Below are 22,421 nucleotides of genomic sequence, written 5' to 3'. Positions count from 1 at the left end.
GCTATTCAGTTTGGCATTTTGCAGCTCCATTGACACATTAAATATAGGCGTTCACCACGACGATTAACCTTACAACTATTAAGTAATAAAAATCCTGCATACATATTTATTAGCTCCACATCCTACTCCAGCACGATGCCTTCCCCAACAGGACAGAAATCAGAGAGGTGGAGATAGCTGCCAGAGAAATGAGCTCACTCTTTGCACAGGTTGTCAGGTGGGACTTGGGGATCTCCAGGCCTTGATGGAAGCAGGGGAGCTGCTTTGGGGATGAAATCCAGATGGATCTGGAGCTGACAAGGGGCTGAGGTTGGTAAAAGCTGAGCTGAGGTGTCCTGGGGTGGTGACCCAGCAGTGGCCCTGGATCAGAACCTAGACCTCCTCATATTCGATGTCTCTGAGGAAGTGCCCTTTTTCTTCTTGGACCTGAGCATCCCCATCTGTATAATGGAGCTGGACTAGAATCGGTGCCTTCTGACCTTTTTGTAATGTCATGGCACACATTGAGAAGAATAAACTTTATCTAGTCTACTAGGGTCAACAGGCAAGGCTGCTTACAGCCAGAAGAGACAGCTCAGAGGTTCTGGATACCCTGGGGACTGCTCTGGCCATCACAAAGGAAAAGGGTCAATGTCTCAGCCAGTTGGTAACTTGCTCACTCTTGGCACAATAGGGGGGCTGTCAAGGATGAAGGAAACCCCCCCAAAAATGGAATTATCTTCTGGAGGGTGGGCCCCTTGTAGTACAGACTTCCCCCACTAGGTGAGTGTTCTAGGAACACATCTGTATCAGTGTACAAGCTGGCATTGTCGTAAGAGGCTGTGTTTGGCTTCAGTAAGATTTTTTTTCTTTTGAAGAGTCTTTCAACACATCTGCCTATTACATGGTGGGTGATTTATGAGTGCACTTGCCCACACCATGTTGAGTGTTCAGCAGTTTCTGACCAAAAACAGCATGAACCCTGTTCCACACCCTCCCTATTCACCCAATTTCACCCTGAACAACTTTTTTTCCCCCATGGATGAAAGAAGTCCTCAAAGGGAAATGTTTTGCCCATCAAAAAATGGCGGAAGCACTAAAAGGCATCAAAATAGATGAGTGCAAAAACTGTTTTGAGCAGTGGAAAAAAATCCCAATAGGTGTATTGCATCAAATGGAGAGTATGTTGAAAGTAACTGAAGTTTAAACATATAAGAATAAATACACAATTTTTTATAGATAAATTTCAGGTTATTTTTGGTCCCCCTTGTAGATGAGCCAGATGTCCCTCTTGGGTGATGCTTGGAGACTCAAAGTGTCTCCCAGCTCATTGGTAGGGACACTTGCTTCCTGGAAGCTGTCTCTCCAGAGCCAGCATCAAGAAGTGTTCTGAGCCCTGACTGGTGTAGCTCAGTGGGTTGAGCTTCATCCTGCAAACCGAAAGGTCAGTGGTTCAGTTCCCAGTCAGGGAACATGCCTGAGTTTTGGGCCAGGTTCCTATTTGGGGGCATGTGAGAGGCAACCGCATGCTGTTTCTCTTACTCTCTTTCTTCCTCCCTTCCCCTCTCTCTAAAAATAAATAAATAAATAAAACCTTAAAAGAAAATGTCGTGACTACCATTTCCTGGCACACGAGTGCATAGGCCTCAGCGTCCTGAATTTGGGCTTAGGCTAAGGCAGGGCCGATACTACTGCTTTTCTGACTGGTTGGTCACTGAGCCTTTCCTGTTACGAATAATTTACATATCCCCCCTGAGCAAGGGCTTCACAATGGGACAGGTGAGAGGTTCTGGAATTAGCACTTTCCATTTCAAATACCCCTGCCAGGCCCTGAGTCATTCATCTGTCATTTCCATTCAGCATTCAAGAGCTCTGGCACAGCCCAGGCCTCTAGCTGGGCTGGGAGGAGGGGTGGCATAGCTATGAGCAGGTCTCAGTGTCGTGGGGGAGACAAAGATTCTTCATGCAATTACAGCACATGGCAGTAATGCCAGAAGGGGAATGGGGCACAGATCAGAGAAAACTTCCTGGAGGAAGGGACCTCTACTTCGAGACTCACTGGACAAGCTGAGTTTAGTCAAGCCAAGAGTGGAGGAGAGTGTTGCTGGCAGAGGGTTGGCATGCGGGATGGTGCTGAGAGAGTGATGAGGAGGGGCCTTGTACATCTCCCACTGTGGGGCGAGAACACAGCCTGGGCCCGAGCAGCTGGGCTCTGGTCGCCACACTGTGTTTTTGACAGTGTGGCAGGGATGTCGCAGGAGACAATGATGTGCTCTGACCAGGGCTTTGGCCTTGCCAAACCTTGCTCCATAGGCATGGTGCCCTCTTTCTCTCCTGTACTCATGGTCGGTGAGTCTTGTACGCCTGCACTGTGACCTGCTAGCTCACCAGCAGTTTCTGACTCTCTCCCTATTTTGCCTCTCAAGGGCAGCTCCCTAATTAATCCCTCTCCCATCAAATCTCATCTTTGTGTCTGCTTCTGAAAGGCTGAGACTCACACCAGCAAGAAGTGCTTCAGGAACTCAGGGGGTTCATTCTGGTTTCAGGGGAAAGTGGGAGGGTGTAACTGTCATTTCCATTTCACAGAAGAGGAGACAAATGCTCAGGAGTGTTCCAGATGTAAAATGTGTTCAACGGCAATGGGGTGTGCAGAGAAGGGGGCCATGTCGATTGCCATGGAAGGGGTTAGGCACGGAGCAAGCACCCCCTGAGGACCTGAATGCATATTTCGTATTCTATAAAATCCTCCTCGGGAATCCTAAAGGTAAATGCTCTCATCTCCATGAAAATTCGAGATGGTCAGGCATTGGAGATGTTCAAACCCAGGTCTGTCTGACCCCAAAGCACATCTCAGTGTTTTCTAATCACCTGAGGCATTTCAACACTGTCCATGTGCTGATGGATAATCAAAATCTGTCACCTCCTTCCAGCTCTTACTGACAGGAGAAGGCTTCCACTCAGACTCTGATTATAACACCAGGAAACCCCAGCTGCAGGCTGGTTGGCCTGGGCTGCAAAGCTCCTTCAGAAAAGAGGACCCCAGAGCCCCCATTCATGGCAGCTGGAAGGCTGGGGGTCTGGGGGCTGCTTTTATAGCACTGTGGTTCCCTCAGACCGTGGTCCCTTGGCCTGCCCCACCTACCTCCTACACACCCCACCCAGTGGCTTTCTTGTGACCTCAAGAGGAAAAAGTAAGGAAGCCTGGGTTTGTGGCTGGCTCTTCCACTGCTGAGCAGCCTTGCCACCAGTGACCTGGTCACCATCTGGGATGCTCCAGAACCTTAAAGGTCTGTCACTGGAGAATAGCCACGGGATGGAGAGGAGGGCACCGGGCAGACACTGACCTGGCCATGGGCGGAGGAGCAGTTCTACTTCCTCAGACAGGGGACTGAAGGCAGTGTGGACACTTCTCCTGGGGCTTGGGGTGGGGGAGCCCAGGTCACTTGCTCCTACTCCTGGGGGTCTTTGCCCATGACTGCAGGTTGGACTTGCCGGTCTCAGCTGGTGCATGCTAAAGTGCTCCTGTTTTTCTCTGTTTCTATTTTCTATCTTGACAGAAAAATTGTGATTTTCACACTGTCATGAAACCAATAGGTCCCTGACATATGTTTTTGTAATCTGTGTAGCTGATTTCCTGTACTTCTGACAGTTCTATTACATCTCTGACAGTTTTATAAAATTTTTCCTCTGGGAAGTTGAGGGGGGCACCTGCCTTTCCCCCACCATAACTCCCCAGTCCTCCTGCTAACCGTGTCTGAAAGATGAAAGAACAGGATGGATGCTTTTCTTGTTTTTTGTTCCATGTTAGCTGCCAACCACCTCCTGGGAAGGAGGAGAGTGAAGTACAAACCAACAGATATGTGAGGAAGCCCTGAACTCCACGTGATATTGTAGAGGCTGGAGAGTAGAGAAGCGCTGTTGACTTGAAAATCCATGTAGGGTGAGGGTGTTTTATTCATGGGCTCCAAATTGGGCTATTCCCTCTGAGCATCCTGCCCCACCCCAGACACACCTCAAAGCACCGTGCTGAGGGAGAGAAGGGCTACCCTGCTTTGTGCTGTTTCCTGGCCAAGTCTGGGCATAATGCTTATGGCCTGGGGGCAGAACTTTGCTCTGTGTGTGTGTGTGTGTGTGTGTGTGTGTGTGAGTTCAAGTGTCATATCTACCCCTTGCAAGACACTGTGCAAGGCCCAGGGGTGACAGAGCCATGGCCTCTGAGCTTAAAGGCTCGTATGGATGTATTTGGGCGTGTATGACATTAGTGCCACAACCACAGATGGAGCACCTACTCTGTGTGGCCCCATCCCTATTCTTGGAGGGCTGACACGGAGAGCACATGTGTCCATGTGCATGCATGAGTGGGCTATGCGCATGTGGAAAGGTGCTGGGCACACGTTTTCAGCTAAATCAGCTGGAGTTAAGGGACAACGTCTGTTGTCAAGACAACTGGGGAAAGAGGCAGCACCAGTGGGGTAGGAGGGAGGATGAGGGCCAATGTCAGCTCAGCTGTGAGCATTACCTGCCTGAGGAGGTAGGAGCCCTGTCTTCCTGGCCCTGTCACTGCCTTGTCTGGTGGCCTTGGGCAAATCTCATTCTATAATCACCAAGCTTCTGACAAAGAAGAGTTGGCGTGCAACATCATCCTGGAGATTTTCTATGAAGCATATATGAGGTGGCCCCGAGACCCCAAATAGCACCCCAGGCACTGTGAAAGCCTGAGCCACATCTCAGCCTGCTCTTGAGACATTATTTGGGGCCTCTCGATCGACTTAGCCACTCTGATTCTCCTGTCTATGGAAAACGAGGGGTTGCCATGGCAACTGCCACATTACATGGTTCTGTCCTGGCGATGCCTCTGAGATACAGAGCAGCTTCTCAAAGAGATACACTTTTCAACATGTCATGTAGAATTCTGTACTTGTTAGGGAAAATCGCATTTCCAGCAAAATGACATGCTTCTCCCGGGCTTGTGGACGGGCGCCTCACGCTTTTCTTAAACAAAGAATTTCATTCACTGCCTTCCTGGCCTGCCACTGGCTACCCACCCTTCCAAGTCTCAGTCTCTTTTACATAAAACATAAAGCTGGAGATGAGGGGCTGGGTGAAGGGCAGGGCTCAACTAGCTAGGGTAGAAGTGCTCAGAACTGGCTTTCCCTTCAGCAGAGGGGCTGAGAGGCCAGGTCAGGGCTGGGCGGGGGCGGGGGGGCAGCTTGGCCTCTGACTGAGAGGTCAGCTAGCTGGGAGGGTGGCTGGCCTGGTCTTTTGATGTCCCTTGGCTTGTTTCGCAGACACTGATCTGATTTCTCAGGGTGGCTTTTAGAAGCAGGATAATAAATGCTCCAGCCCTACTTCATGGTCAGTGCTACCAGAGGGCTTCAATGAGGGGCTGATGTCCCTTTGGGACCCAATGTGTACCTCATGGGTTCAGCAGAACTGAGTCAGCTTCTTCCTTGTAGAGAGAACTTTTCTAGGCACAGGGTGAGGGGTAATGCATGAAGACAGGCAGTGCTTTGAGGACAATGCCCAGCTTCAGCCCTGCCATCTTTGTTGTCACCTTGGGTCCTACTTGTCATGTTAGGCTACTTCCCCTCTTGACCACAGATTTGCCGTCTGCCCAATGATCAGGTAAGGTTGGACGCTCTTAGAAGAACCTGTTCTGACAGCCTGTCCCCTACATGCCAGTGGGTTCACCAGATCCTAAGTCTCCTTGGAGTCCTGCTTAGATTCTCTGAAACACCTCTCTCAGATAACTTGACTGGTAAATGTCCCCTGGGATATTACAATGAAGCCTGTACTGACATGGGGTTGAAATGGTACTTGAGAAACTGGTTTTCTTTATTTCTGAGCTCAAATCAGGGCCTCCATTCTTAGTAGCCATCCTTGTACATTGGCCCTTGCCAGAGGCTGTGTGGACCAAGCTGGTGAAGCAGCCAGGGCAAAACCTGCATGAATGGATGCATGAGGTGAATTGATGAATTGATTCTACAAGTGCTTCTTGGGGATCAGTAATAAATGAGTTAATACACGTGAAGTTTCTTGAAGAGTGCTTGGCACATGAGAGAGATACTTCTGGCCATACTCTGGGCTAGGTGGGGTGGAGGGTGTTGGGGAAGCTGAGGTGAAGCACAGACTCTTCCCTCCCTTGAAGAGCTCTCAGTAGGCAGGAGGCAGTCTGGTGAGGGAAGTGTCTCGGCTCAGGAAGAAAGTGTGGTGTTCAAAGTGGCCTGGGGCTGGGCCAGGAGACCCCTCCTGTCTAAGGGGAGCTCTTGCTGACTGTTCTAATAGGGCCCCTTCATTCTTCCCTTTTAGAATGGCTTAAGAACTAAGAATGGCTTAGTTCCCACAGATCACCTTGTCTCTGGGGAGTGACCTGGAGAAAGTTTTCTCCTTCTGCCTTCCCCATTGTTCCTGGAAAGAGCTTGGCTAGGGAGGCTTTGTAAGTTCCTGGGACTCCAGTAGGTGGTGAGAGACTTAAGGCCAGCCTCTTTTCACAGGCTGGTCACCTGGGAGTTTGCTACTCCTGGACAAGCTGATCAGCAGCTGTCCCTCTGCCAAGGGCCACAGGTAACCCCTGGAAGAGTGTGGTGGGTTTGGCATTGGATGTTGGAGCAATTAGGAAATAGTAAGGATTGTGGCAGACAGAGAAATCAGCCTTTTCCATGGTCCGAGAACACAGACTTACATGAGGAATTCAGGGTCCTCATGCCTTCAAACTAGTAATATTCAAAGTGTGGTCCTTAGATTGGTGCCAGTCTCAAAATTACTGGCCCACAAAGAAGGAAGGAGCTTACATCAGGGTGTAAAGCAAACACAACACTAAGTACATGTTTAATTCAGCTGATTATATATACATATATAAAATTTTTGTAGCAAGACTGTCTCAGTGAAAGAAGAAGTGTATTGCTTTAGGTTCTGGGTCAAGCTCGGAAGTGCATGCAGACAAGCCCTCTGAGCAGCACTGTTGGAAACCGTCCCTCATCAGCCTTCCAGTGTGAGAGGACCTGCTGGTGTCCTACTTCAAGCCAAGATCAGCTATTTATCAACCTTCAGGAGCCTCCCACTGGGCGCCCCTACCTCCAGGTTTCCCCTTCTCCAATGCAGTGCATCCTCTGCCCTGCAACTAGAATGTGTTTTCCAAAATGCAACCCTGGTCATGTCACTTTCCTGCCACACACTTTCCAGTGGGTCTGTTACTCTTAGATTAAGCCCAAGCTCCTCCACATGGTAAAAGGGTCCTATACAGCTTAGTTTCTTGCTACCTCTCCTCCTGCCTTACCTTTCACCCACCTTGCTTTTATTATCCAGTGACAGGATTTCTTTTAGTTCTCCAAATCCACCAAGTTTTCTCTCACTTCTAGGCCTTTGCTCAAGTGGTTGCTCCTGTCTGGAACCATCTTCTCCTTTCCTTTGGCCTGGCTACCTCTTGAGTCCCCTTCTTTCTTCATCAGAGAAGTCATCTTTGAGCCCCTCCTCACCCAAGTGTCAGCCATCCACCTGGATTTTTCAAGTTGGCCTCAGCTGTATGACAGAGGCTGCTTTTGCTCCCAAATGTGCGTTTGTTTCTTTCTTTCCTTATTTCTTTTCAGTGGAATCCTTCATTTTGGTTGAGCTCATGGCTACTCAGAATAGATATGGTTCCCAGCCTCCCTTATAGCCTTGTACAGTCATGTCACTAAATTCTAGCCAATGGAATATAAACAGAAGAGCTTCTGGGAAGTGTGCTTTAAAGGATGAGCACACTCTTCCTCCACCTCTCTTTTTTCTTGTTAGCTGGAATGCAAATGTGATGCCTAGAGCTTGGACAGCCATATTTGATTCAATTGAGTGGAAGTCACATGCCAAGAATGGCATTGCAACAAGGGAGAAAATCCTTGGCTCTCTGAAAACTTTAAAGTTTCCCCATCACTCTGGACTGCTTATCTTCAGATGTATGTATGTATGTATGTATGTGTGTGTGTGTGTGTATTTATATTCTTACTTTGTCATCAGGCCTACTATCCCTTCTTGGTCTTCATATTTTTTAATTAATTTTTAAAAAAAAATTTCACCCCTTCACCCCCTGCCCTTTGACAAACATCAGCTTGCTCTCTACATCTGTGGGTCTGTTTCTATTTTGTTTTGTTTATTCATTTGTTTTTCTTTTAGATTTCACATATAAGTGAGATCATACAATATTTATCTTTCTCTGTTTGACTTATTGCACTTACCATAATACCGTCTAGGTCAATACATGTTGTCATAAATGGCAAGATTTCATTCTTTTTTAGTGCTGAGTAATATTCCATTGTTTATATGTACCACATCATCTTTATTCATTTGTCTATTGATGGACCTAAGCAACCTAAGTTGCTTCCATATCTTGGCTATTGTAAATAATGCTACAGTGAACATAGGGGTGTATATATCTTTTTGAATTAGTGTTTTGGATTTGTTCAAATAAATACCCAGAAGTGGAATTACTGGGTGGAATAACAGCTCTATTTAAAACTTTTTTTTTTGAAGAATCTCTGTACTACTTTCCATAGTGGCTATACAAATTTACAATTCCTCTTATCCACACCCTCACCAGCACTTCTAATTTATTGATTGTTTTTGATGATAATAATTCTGACAGGTGTGAGGCAATATCTCATTGTTGGTGTGATTCGCATTTCCCTGATGATTAGTGACATTGAGCATCTTTTCATACGCCTATTGGCCATCTGTATGTCCTCTTTCTAGAAAGGTATCTTCAGGTCCTCTGTATATATTTTAATTGGATTGTTTGTTTTTTTGGAGTGTTCTGTTGTATGAATGTCTCATATTTGGGTATTAACCCCTCAACAGGTATATAATCTGCAAATATCTTCTGCCATTCAGTAGGTTGCCTTTTCATTTTGTTGATGGTTTTCTTTGCTGTGCAAAACCTTTTTAGTTCGATGTAGTCTCATTTATTTTTAATTTTGTTGTCCTTGCCTAAGGAGACATATCCAAAAAGATATTGCTAAGACCAATGTTCGAGAGTTGACAGCCTATGTTTTCTTCTAAGAATTTTATGGTTTCAGGTCTTACATTTAGATCTTTAATCCATTTTGAGTTTATTTTTGTATATGATGTAAGGAAGTTGTTTGATTTAATTTTTTGCATGTGTCCAGTTTTCCTAATATCTTTCATTAAAGAGACTGTTTTTACCCTATTGTATATCATTGTCTACTTTATCATAGATTAATTGACAATATAAGTGAGGATTTATTTCTGGGCTCTCTATTCCATTGATGTATATGTCTGTTTTAAATGTCAGTACCATGCTGTTTTGATATTGTAGCTTTGTAGTATAGTTTTAAATCAGACTTGTTTTATATAAAAGAAAAATACGTTTCTATTTGACATAAGCCAGTGTTATTTTGAGTATTTCTGTTAATCACAGTCAAATCTCATTCTAACTGATGCAAGTGCATTTAAATTAATACCAGAAAGCAAGGAAGAGTTTTTAGTTATCTCCTTTAACAAGAAATCTGGAGGGAGTGCTGTTCCATGGTTGCTTCAATAGCCTTGATAATTATCTCTGTGACTCTCTCAGCCTTCTCTCCATGGTCACAAGATGGCTTCAGCAGCTCCAAAAATACCATTTCCTCTCCTGGCAATATCCCAGGTGAAAGGAGGAGGGTGGGTTGAAAAGTTGAAATGTGTGCTCTTCACACACCTGTCCTGCTATCTTGTAGGAAAATTCTTCCCAGAAGTATGCGAGCCAAATGCCCACAGCATCTCATTGGCTAGAAGCCCAGCTTCGAGGCAGGCTGGGACAGAAAGTCTCTGGCTTTTCAGTCTCTGTTGTGGGAGGCAGGTTAAGGTGAGTTGGGAATGGCTGGTGGCTAGGCAACCCGCAGTGCCCTCCACATTGCCCTCTTTGTACTGCTGCTTCTGACACTGGGTTCACCTCTCTGTTGGCTTCTCCCCAGAGCAGGAGCTCTGTGAGGACAACAGCTGGTACCAGGAGATACTATGGCAGGCTGTAAAGAGTGTGGCCTCTGGAGCCTGACACCTGGGTTCAAATCCTGGCTCTGCTCCTCAACCATGGCTGAGTTAACATCTTTGTGCTTCATTATTAAAAAGGGAGTAATCTTTTTTACCAGCATCTATCTGAAGGTTGTTTAAGGATTAAATGAGTTCGTATATGTAGAACATATAGAATGCTGGTTTTCAAATGTGGCTGTGTGCTGGAATCACATAGGCAGTTTTAAAAATTAATGGTATCTAGGCCCCACCTGCAGAGACTAGGATCTAACTGGTGTGGGGTTTGGCTCGAACCCTGGCATTATAAAAGCTCTCTAGTCAGTCCGAGTGTGCAGCCAAGAACAGCGCCTGGCACAGAGTTAATTGTCTAATAAATGTGAGCCCTGACTGGTTTTGTTCATTCCTATGGCCTCAGTCCCTAGCCCGAGGCCCAGCACATAGCAGGTCCTCAATAATTGTTTGTTGAATGAATGAATAAATGAATGAATGAATGAATGAAAGTTTTGGAGCAAGAAGTTTTGGGTTGAGGTCATTTGGTTCAGCGCTCTGACAGTGGGGTTGCTTTTCTGCCTGTTCAGTCCTGGCCTCACTTGTAACATTGCATCAGGGCTCCAGGGCTACCCATTTCCCCCCGTCCAGGACAGGCCGCCAAGGGTCTGTGCAGACCAGTGCAGCCTCCCCCTCATCCACAGTCTATAAAGAGAATGAAGAAACCAGTATGAGGAAGGCTTGTGGAACCCACACAGAAGCTTTGAGACTGGGCCGCCTGGCTCTCTTCTCCCTCATCTGGCCACCAGCTTTGTCCCAGCTGCTGTGCCCCTGGGGATGCATCATGGGCCTTAAAGGGGTGCTGCCCTTTTATTGGGTGCCATCCTGGCTGCGTGGTATGGATTTCTGCTGTAACATGGCCCATCTGGGAGAAGCCCAGGTGCCACATTTTGAACAGCTCTGAAACTTAAAGCTCAGAAAGCTTTGAAATGCAAATATTTTGAAGGAAACATAAGGTAAACATGAGTGCTTATTTCCCCCTGATGAAAACAATATGCTGTTTGCTCTGAAATGTAAATAGGACCTAGATCGCTTTTAAAGAAAGCCATGTCTCATATTTTTAGGTCCAGGGTAATATCATTCCTAAAAATATGTGCATCTGGCAGCCTTCCCGCCCCGCCGGAATCCACACTCCCTTTTTTGGTCCTGGATGCCCCTCATTCCAGCGTTGCTATCACTCTGTAACTGTTCTAAGCCTCCTCCCTCCTGCCAATCTGGAATGCCACACTCCCCCTCCTCAACCCCCATCTAATTTTTCCAATACTCTCTGAGTGCTTGGGAGTTCTTTTTGGATAGAATTCAGGGGGAAAAAAAAATCCATAGCCCAAGGCATTTCACTGACTTGAAAGAGATTTTATGGTGCATTGAGTTCTAATCAACTTTAATAAGTATTTAATGCAGGAAGAAGACTTTGCCTCCAGCCCGGAGGCTGGCCGTGCCGGCTCGTGGCCCCATGCGGGCCATGGGAGAGAGAACTGGTGTGGGGCCCCGTGGTTGGGGTGGGTGCATCGAGTGACAGCTGCAGAGAAACGAATAATTAGCAATTTCAACCCCTGATAATGAGTAGCTCCATGATCCTTCTTGGAGCCATTAGGAGCATCTATCTTATTAATGATCCCGCTAGACAGCCGTGGGCCCAGGCACCCGGCTCCTCTCCAATGAGGCTCTTGAATCTCATCTGTACACTGAAGAGCAGAGGCGGAATGTGGTCATTTCTCATCTCTCTTAGTAGTGTGGCTAGGGCTTTCGGGGCTGGCAGCACCCCTGGGGCTGATCTGAAGAACCTCCCCTCCTCTGCCCCACAACACACCTCTGTTCCTTTCCATTGAACATCCTTTTTTTTTGCAGCCAGCATAGGAAAATAGTAACCACACCCATCGTTGTGGCCCACGCTGTGCCACACATGCCGGAAGGTGTTTTCACCTGCAGTGTCTTCTGTCCCTCTCTCCCTGCCACTTGCCTGGGAAGTGCTATTATCATCACATTTGTGCAGAAGCCTGCTAAGGGGTTCAGGACGTTATGCAAGTTCATTCAGCTACGAAGGACCAGTGCCAGGACTGGAATGCCTGTCTTTTTGGTGGTTCTTCCTATTGTCTTCTACTATCCTATGAATAAATGCAAGGAACTAGCCGCCCTTCCTGGCTGGGGTTTTTCAAAGGCAATGTCTAAGCCAGGAATCACAGACTGACTGTCCACCAGCTGCATCTAGTTCACAGATAAGAAATTATGCGATCTGCATATGTCCTAATAATTGGAAAATAACCACATAAAATTCCAGGTTTACTGAAAAGTCGTAAGACTTGGGCACACCAACTTTTTGTCCCACATGACTAGACCTCAGGGACACCAGCTCTCCTAGACGCTTTACCACAGGACTTACTGTTTCCTATTGTTCCATGCCTTGCCTGATTTGCTCATTTATGTTACTTGTCTGTCTCTGTAAGAGTTTGAGTTTGAGTGAGTCATTTGCATCTGTGATTTTTCAGCCTTATTTTATCAGCAGATCCTTTTTCTCAAACTATAAAGCAGGTGATAAGGAGTATCATGGTTAAGGGTGGCATGAACCTGGGATTCCCCCCACTTTCCATCCCAGGGGTCTTTGAAGTTTGTAGAAGCACTACATCCCATAGAGCACAATTTTAGAATGATTTTAATTGAGAAAAAAGTTAAGTGGCTACATTTCAAGGAGCCATGGAACTCAACAGAAGATGCCCTGCTTAGAACCAACACCTTGGAGGTCAAGACTATCAGAGTTTGAGGGGCACTTAGGTGCTATTACAGAAGCCCAGAGAGGATGACTGGCTGGTTCAAGCTCACATGGAAAATGAATATCTGAATTAGTGCTTAAACCCACAGTTTGAATCTTCTTGTTGTTCCTAAAATTTCTTCTAGCACGACCTCAAGCATGAAGCTACCAATGTGTGTCCAGACCTTTGATACCCTCTGCCCCCACCTCACATCAGCATTTTATCTCCCATCCTGGAATCACAAACTTTTTGGAAAATGAAGAATAACTCCCGTTCACCAAGAAAACAGAACTCGTTGATGTGGGTGGTACCTCCTAAACTGTGGTGTGACCCCAATTTGGAACATGTTAAAAAGGCAGAGCATCTTACTGGCATATTCACTTAACTGATGGTAATTTAAAGATTACTTTTATGTTGAATATGTACACATAGACATATAAAATAGAAGAGAAGGCAACATTTACCTGAGTCTTCAAAATAAAACATGAGACTTGAAAGGGATTTGGAGGTTATAATGTTGGCTTGGATAACATTTCCTGGTGATTCTTAAAGGGCAAGACAGTAACTATTTTAGGGTGAGCAGGTCCTGCAGTCACTGTTGTAGCTACTCAGTTCTACTATTGTAACTTGAAAGCAGCCACAGACAGTATGTAAAGGAATAGGCATGGCTATGTTCCAATAAAACTCTATTTCCAAAAAAGGGATGGGCTGGATTTGGCCCGGGGGCCAGAGTTGCCGATCCTTCCTTTCAGTCTGTGTGGCCACTCTGCTTTGTCTTTAGAAGTTCCCTAGGAGACAAACATGAGAGCATGTATGGGGATGAAGTTGGAGCTTTCCAGCACCAACCCTCTGACAGCAGCTTGGTGTCCTTCAATTCGGTTCAATTCTGAACTAACTACCTGGAGTTAGCATAGGCTCTGCAGGTTAAAGGCTCAGTGTCACAGAACTTGCCCCCTTTCTGACAGCAGGTGCAAGCCTCAGGTATCACCAAGCTACCTGCACTTCTTCTCAGCCACCTACAGATTCAGGGGTTCCCATACACCCTTCTCCCATGCCTCGCCTCCTCACCTGCAGCCCATTCATTAATTTGGTAGAATGACTCAAGTGAGAGTGCTACACTTACAGTTATCATTTTATTATAAATGAACAACCAGATGAACAATTATGGGCAAGGTCTTTGGTGGGGGTTGGCTGGTTTCTATGCTCTCTCCTTAAAGAATTCCAGTGTGCATTCTCCCACCCCCCACAGCACATGGATGTGTTTACTTACCTGGAAGCTGCCTGAGCCTTGTTGTTTCAGTTTTTATCTGGGGTTTCATTAGGTAGGCAAAATTGATTAAATTATTGGTTGGGTGATTTAACTCAATGTCCAGTCCTTCTTTCCCTTCCTGGAGAGCGCAGGGTGGGGCTGAAAGTGCCAGCCCTCTAATCATAGTCTTGGTATTTCTGGTGTGGCCAGCCCCTCCCTGGAAACTATCCAAGAGCCCACTATGAGTGGCCTCATTAGCATAAACTCAGGATAACAAAAGATACTCCTATTATTCAGGAAATCTGAGTGTTTGAAGCTCTGTGTCAGAAACAGAAGACAAAGACCAAATATTTTTAAAAGTTTTACCATAGTTGGCAAGTGGATTTCACTTTGTTTGCCAACTCCATTGATTGGTCGTGCCTGCTTGGAGATTCTGAGGTATGGTCCAAGTTCACTGAAAAAAGACATCCATTTGTGATGTCTGCCACAGGTGATATAAGGGGCTTCAGTATCACATGCCATATATTGACTACTGCTAAAGAAGGAATGTCTCTTTATCTGGCACCTGTTTTCCAAATAGTATCTTCTTATCCTTCTAAAATCCCCCTTCTAACCTGTGATTGAGCTACATAACTTCTCCAAAGGTCTATACTGAGGTCAGCTCTTACTAACTGCTGGAGGAAAAGGTGGGAGAAAGGATCCAGTAAAAAGGAACCAATTTTTCTGATTCAGTTTTTAAAAAATTTTATTTATATATTTTTGAGAGAGGGAACGGGAGGGAGAAAGAGAGGAAGAGAAATATCAATCTGTTGCCTCTCTTATGTGCCCTGAGTGGGAATCAAACCAGCAACCTTTAGCTTTGTGGAACGAAGTCCAGCCAACTGAGCCACACCAGCCAGAGTCTGATTCAGTTTTAAGTGTCAGGAAAACAGGTATTGCAGTCACTAGGTGCGAGAACTCAAAGGTGAGGACTATAAGGCAGCATCACCTAGTGTGGCCTTAATTATGTGCAGAGTTCAAGTGGCTAGAGGTGGGGGGATCAGAAGTCAACCAGAGCATAGAAGGACCAGCTTCCTCAGGAGGGGAATGCCCTTTGAGTGCCTGGGGGATAACAGGACAAGGCAAGCGAAGGGCAGGGGAAGGACATATCAGGAGGCAGTGTGTTGAGTAGAGCTTCAGTGTGTGATTGAGGAGCTGTGGGGAGGTAGGGCTAAGGGCTGAGTCTGGTATCTGGCTGTAGAGGGCCTGCAGATCTGGACAGAGCTGATGGGAACCACTGCTGTCCCTGAGCAGGAGAGTGACATGGGAAAATCTGTATTTTAGGCTGCCAAGCTGAGCAGGACAGAGGAGGTAGTGTTCCTGTTTGGGGCAGCTTGGTCACTGCAGGAAAAGGGGAACCTCTCCAGGGCATACCCTGGCCTGGTGTGTAGGGGCAGCTAATCAGTTACTTTCCCACTTCTACTCATCAGCAGTTGAGCAAGCCTAGAGAAATGAAGTCCTCTAAAAATGTGGCAGCATCTGTAGGAGTCTAGTGGTGGAAGCAAGAAGAGCAGAAACTTTTAGAGGATGGAGGATGCTTAGAGGAAGGGAGATGTCCCTGATGCAGCAAGCAGAGGCTTCCCAGACTTCCTCGTGGGGGCTGATGCTGTGGGTACATGGAGCTACACTTCCCACTAGGAGCTTTGGAATCTACATGGCTGGCCAGGATCTGATGTCCTGACTGAAGCCTTTCACCACCATTGATGAGGCTCCAGCCAACACTGTGCTGGAAACATTCAAGTGGGTGACCTATGTAGACCTGTACCCATTTAACAGATGAGGACACCAAAGTGCAGAGAAGTTAAGTGACTTGCTTAACCTCTACCTAGTAATTGGCAGAATTCTGTTTTAACTTAATTCTTTCAACTCTAGGTTCAGGCCAGTCTTTAACATAATCAGCTATGTAACACTGTTACCAGATACTGAATAGACAGGGAAACCAGAAGAGAGGAGAACAGCTTTACAAGTAACTCTCTAGAAGTCTTTTCTCTGATTCAACTTCTGGACTCTAGTTGACAACTACTGTGTCACCTACAAGTGTCTGCTCCCTTTATTTAGAACATTCCCATTGTAAACATTCTCCACCCCCTAGAAGTTTCTATTCTTGCTCCCACCACTAGACTCCTATAGATGCTGCTGTGTTTTTAGGGAACTCACTTCTCTGGTGTGGGCACCGCACCCATGCTGGGCTTATCGGAATCCTTGCCTGGGATTTTTCAAGGTGGAATTGAAAAGGAGTCTGCAGGCTCCCTGCACAGTGTAGGATCTAGGATGGTAAAAGCCAGGTGCACTTGGCCTCCAGTTTTCATGCCTGGTTGAGGAGCTGGCCTGTAGGGAGAGGACGAAGTCCTGTGCAAAGAGAAGCTGAGATGAGAGAAGTAGAGAAGGTTCTGGTCCAATCTCATTCCCATTGTTCTGAGGTTCAGCTGTGTCCTGCCTTTTCTCAGTATGACCATTTAATCTTCCTTTGGATTCTATGAGTGAGCCAATTCCCCCTTTGGCCTCAACTAGTTCAAGTTGGGTTTCTGTCACTGGCAACGTGAGTCCTGATGGACACAGGGCTCATGAGAGAGCATTTGCTCTTCTTACAGGCATTAAATATTTATGGAGCTTGTCTTGTGTACCTAACATTCCTTATTGCTGCAAAGGAGGGCATGGGTCAGGGCAATAGGGAGGTTCTGTTCAAAGATATAGGGTGCAGACAGGATCCATCTGGAGAGAACAGGTGTGTATGAGCTTATGATAGATTCTTAGAGGTATGAAGGAGCCCCCAGATGTTGCCTAACTCTGTGCCTGGCATTGGACTCATGACCCTTGCAGGGTGAACACGAATATCTCCAGATCTCAGGGAAAAGACTCCTGACTCCTTGAGCCTGAGCGAGGGCAATTGACTTTGTGTTCACGGATTAATCCCAAGTGCCAATGTCAGTGCCTGGCTCATTGGAGGCACTGCATAGCGAGAGCTGAATGAATGAATGATCAACTCCTCTGACCTCAGAGGTGTGGGAAAGGCTGCAACCTCTCAGAAGTGAGCTATCAGGACTGGCTTCAACACTTGGTTCTCTTCCCGAAGCTTTCTCAATCCACCTCCCTCCACATACCAGCACATACACCCAGAAGGAGACACATAGCAGGATCAAGGCTCCAGGTCCCAAGGGCAACTCCTCCCCACTACAGAGGGAAGTCTTGCCCACCGTACTCCTGCCCTCCAGGCTCTCACTCTCTCTCTGCCTGTCTCTCTCTTTCTCTCTCTCCAGCCATGAATCTACTGCTCATATACCTCCACCTATATGCAAAACTGATACTCTCTTGGCATGCGCTGTCTTAGAGGCACTCAGTAAATGTTTGCTGAATGAATGTGGAGTGGATGAGATTAAATGGATACACTTACCTTCTCTAGTCTCAGTGAGATGATTCACTTTTAAAGAGCTCGGCAGCTCATAGGGGTGACGACACCTCAGGGACTGAAATGAATAATGTACCAAAGTGCTGGACTAGATGGAGGTTCAGGTCACTGGGCACACAAGGAAGGGACTCCACTCAGAGGTTGAAAAAGACTTCCCAGAAGGAATGACATTTGCACTGGGCTGGGAGGGCATGAATAAGATTGTATCTGGTCCAGAAGTGGGTCTGTCCATCAGGATGCTTTCAGAATTACAACAGACAGAAGAAAAATTTATCTCCAACAGGCAGTTCAGGCTTCAGGGCTGGTTGCTTCAGCAGCTCTCTGGTGTCACCCGCATCTCAGGTTATTTCTCTCTCCACTCTGTCACCCACTGCATTGGTTTCATTCTACAGTCAAAATATGGTTATTAGCAACATGGGTGACTATGTGTGTTGTCTATTGGGAGGGGGAGAAATCACTCCCACAGGGACGGGTTATAATTGGATTGGGGCAACATTGGAGAAGAACCATGCCTGGATGAATAAGTCAGTATGGCCCTCCCCTGCATTGAAGGGCTTAGATTAATAAGACCCACCTCTGGAGAGGACAAGATCAACCTCCCTTGAGCCACTGGGCATTGTGAGAAGGAGAGGATACCAGGCCTGAAGTGAGGTGAGGAGAATGTGTAGGCAACGAAGAAGACCCACTCAGGGGGAGGGAAGGTGGTGGGAGAGAGTTTCTGGCTGCTAGGTTGTGATGTCCAGAAGGGCACCATGTGTTTGGGGGATAGCAGAAGCCAGGCAGCAGAAGGGCAGCTGGGGAAGGGGCTGGGAGCAGCTACCTGGTGGCAGATTCTTGAGTGCCATGCTGAGGAATGGGCTCTCCCCAGGAAGTGGGTGTCTGTTAACAGAGGGGAAATGGAAAACACGCTGGGCAGACCCACACCACCCCCTCCATTCACTGAGTGATACTATTCCTAGAAGCACCATCTGTACTGGATTGGATCCTGTTGGCTTGGCCAAGGAGAGGGGCTTGCATTTCCCAGAATCCCCTTTTCTGTGGGGTTCTGATTTAGGGTGGGCCAAAAGTAGACTTGTGTAAGATTTGGAAGATGGAAACAAAGAATTCATCATTCTTAGAGGGATGTGTTGATCAGACATGGTGGCAATAGATCTCTCAGAGGCAGAAGCCTCCACAGAACTCCCCCTTCATTGGCCAGAAGGGCTGGATTTCCTGCTGGCACCCACCTACCCACCTGTGCCCATGCTTTGGGCTGTTAGAACCTTCTTCTAGTCCTTCCCAGACTTCCACCTGCCCAGCCCCAATCACAACTGGGTAAGCTCCTCTGAGAAGTAGGGTGAAAGATAGAGCTTGTTGAGAGTGTTGAAGGATCTCCTAAGTAAATAAGGCAGTGCACTTAGGACTCTGCCCGGCACATAGTAGGAACCTTGAAGTTCGAGCGGCTGTCAGCACCAATTACCCTGTTTCAGGCACTGGCCAGGTGACTGCACAGGTGTTAATTCATTTCATTCCCCCATCAATCCTATGAGAGTGATACTGCAATTAACCCCATTTACAGAATCACAGTGAGGCTATTAGGTTGGAACATAGGAAATTGCTAGTTTTGTAGGTCAAACAGTTTTGTTATCAGCAAGTGCATGTGGCTCACAGCTAGTACAACTGTGGGTCTCAAAGCTGAGCAACCTGCCTAAGCTATGCAGCCTGCATGTTTACTGAGTGCCTACTGTGTGCGATAAGGACTGTGTATCTTCTGTTACAGCTCTTACAGCATAGAGCAGGGCTGTTTGTTACAAATGCTGTGTGCATGTGGAAGAGAGCACAGAGAGCTATGTTAAATATCTTTTCCCAACCCTTTAGCTCACTCCTTCATTATCCAGCATTGACACTCCCTGCCCCCAGAAGCTTTCCTTGACTCTCCCAGCAGAGGAATCAACTTCTGTAAGGGCTCAGAAGCAGGAAAGAGCCCCATTCATGGGGGACAGTGTAAGTGTTGTGTGGCTGGCACGTCAGATACATTGGTAGGAGAGGCTGGGAAGGGACCCGAGTGGCGAGGGATAGACCTGAGGCCATGAGAAGTTTGGCTCTGTTGTTATCATGAGAACGAGGTGCCAGGACCAGCTCTGCTTACTCCTGAGATGTCCCTGAATCTGCTCTCCCTGGCTTTGCCTGCTCATGAGCCTGCTGGGGGGCACTCCTGGGTCAGGGCCCATCATGGGAGCCTGAAATGGCCCATCGGGCAGGAGGCAGGCATATTTCAGAGTCTGGTTGGTATCACAGTAGTAACCTCCCTGCTTATGCCCACAGGCCACGTAAGAGTGACTGAGGCCCTTGGCTTCTGCTCCGGGACCCTCAGGTAGTCCCACCTCCCACTCTCCTTCACCAAACCCACACCTAAGGCTTTGTCCCAGCAAGTGCCATCTTGTCCCAGGCCTGATGCTGCCCAATTCAGCTTCCTTTTTCCTTTTGTCTCCCAAGATACCCTCATGGCCCTTGGCATGTACTGTCCATCCCTGTGCCTGCTCCTTCCTCTAGGAAGCTCCCTCTTGTTTGGGAGGAGGGGATCAGATACTTGTGCCAGCAGCAGGCTCTCCCTGGGGGCTTGCCCAGCACTGTTTGGGAGAACTGGGGGGTTCTTTTCCCCTTCTATGTGCTTAAGAGCTTGGACTCTGAGCCTGGGCAGCCAGGTAGGAGTCTAGCTCTGCCCCTTCTAGACAGTTTCCCCTCTGTAAAATGGGCTTGCAGGTGGCACCTGCCTTAGAGTCCGTGTGCACCAGTAAATGCTGAATAGCCAGCTCCCCAGGTGTTGTTCCAAGCAGAAAGTTGATTAATACTTTTGTTTACAGTAATGAAGGTGAAGTGAAACAATGAAAGGTATATACAAACTTCACTCCTTCTTCAAAGGCATTAGTGACCTTTTTGTTGAATTGGATGATCATTTTTGAATAACTGACAATATTTTCTTTTTTTGCAGGAAAGTAACAGCTGCAGACTCAGGTACACCTTTAAATTTCATTTGCATGAGTATTATTTTCTCTGTCACTTTCCTAAATATAAGAAATCAACAAGAGATAAATCAAGCCCTGATTTGTAGGCCTCAACAATTTACATGTGACATCACCAAAAACAGAGTTGGGAAGAGATGCTTGATAGCACCGTCAAATCCTATTTCCACCAGACAGATACAAGAGATGTGAATGAGCACAAAAAGCAAGGATAACAGTAAAATGCTGTAAGATAATTAGGAAGCAATGAGTTGTGAGTGTTTATTACTTTTGTTTTTAATAGAATTTATTTAATTGTAAATTTATGTAATTTAAATTTTTTAATAAGAGCCGTATATCACAGTCATCCTGTAAAATTCCTGAAAATTTAACAATTGGCTCTTGTGAGCTGATATGAGCCAGCTCTGCTATGCCACACCAGGGTTACTGTGGGGAATAAATAATTTAATATATTCAAAATGTTCAGAACACCTTGGCATACAGAGAGCATTCAATAAACGTTAGGTCATCTCCTTCATATTTACTTTTATTATTCCTGAGTGGAGCTTGCTGCCAGCAGTGTGGGGTGGGGTTAGGTGACTTTCTCTCCTAGGGCAGGAGCTTGCTTCTCTCCAGTTCTTTGGAGTCCCCCGCACCTTGTGCAGGGCCCGGCATGGAGAAGGTGCGGGGCCGATGCCTGCCAAGCTGGTATTTTTCCTACGTGAGTGGGTGGAATGATCACTCATCTTGGCTGCCATGGCCATCCCAAGGATCCCTCTTAGCATCACCAGCGGCAAGGCCATTGGCCTTTGGTAGGGCTTGTCTGCAAAATCCGACAAGAAGGGGTGCATGTGGGGAGCCCCCATTCTCATGTACTGACCTGAGAAAGAAGTCAGATGTTTTTCTTGGGCTCCCTGCCTGCTCACTGACCCCGAAAGGGACCTGGGTTGTTTACAAGGTTAGTTATCACCCTGCAACATTGGGTTTAGAGTGGCTGCCGAAAGGGCAGCTCCTTTCCTGTCTTTCTGCTGAAGCCAACAGAGCTGCCAGCTCTATGTAGGAAAAGCCACATGGGATCTAACTCCCACCCAAATCCTGAGCTAGGGGTGGGGGACAGTGAGGAGGGAGGAGCAGAGAGATTTGCATAAATATGCCATTTTTTAAATCCACATTTATAGAGCATGGACTGTGGGCCAGAACTGTGTTAATTTCTGAGGATATGCAGACAAAACACCATAGCTGTTGCTCTCAGGGAGTTTAAACTACTGCAAAAGGGAACAGAGAACATACTGGAAACGCCCTCACCCAGTCCCACCTGCACAGGTTTGGGTTGTTCATAGTGAGGAGTATTGGAAAAGCCTCTGTGAAGGGACAGTGCCTGGTTTGTGGGCTGCAAGGTAAGCAGGTGCTCTCCAGGTAGTAAAGGCAGGAGGTGCAGCATGTACAGGGGCAAGTGAGGGGATGAGTCTATGACTAATGCGCGGGTGGAAGGGCACAGGGCAGGGCTTTGCGGAGGTGCTGGGAAGCACCAACAGTGTAGGGTTCACCCTTAAAGGAGCAGCTCATGCAAGGACAGAAAATGAAGGGTCAGGGGATAAAGGAAGACAATGAGATAATATTTATCAGAATAGAGGACTTGGGTACAGGTAGTTTATTTATGAGGTGATTCTGAAAGAAGCTGTAGTGAGGAAGGAGAGAGAGAAGGAGGGAAGAGGAGAAGTGAGGGAGGAAGGCCAATAAAAAGTATATGACCAGTGACTGATGTAGATAACTGGGCTCAAGCCCATCAAACCCTTTAGGACCCCCTAAAGAACCGGGGGGACATACCTTAGAATACTCCCTCCCAGGGATGGGATGTTCATCCACATGCTCCCATCTTCCAGTGGTTGATGGTTGCCTCTGGGGGCATCAGCTGCTCCATGCTTTGGTCATGCCTGCATTTGAACTGAGGAGTCTGGCTTCAGAGGACAGAGAGGTGA

Source organism: Pteronotus mesoamericanus, unplaced genomic scaffold (genome assembly GCF_021234165.1).
Source record: "Pteronotus mesoamericanus isolate MK-2021 breed Mesoamerican mustached bat unplaced genomic scaffold, CSHL_Meso_final contig_24, whole genome shotgun sequence".
Taxonomy (NCBI): Eukaryota; Metazoa; Chordata; class Mammalia; order Chiroptera; family Mormoopidae; genus Pteronotus; species Pteronotus mesoamericanus.
The sequence above is the reverse complement of the archived record's forward strand: the minus strand, read 5'-3'. Positions refer to the sequence as shown.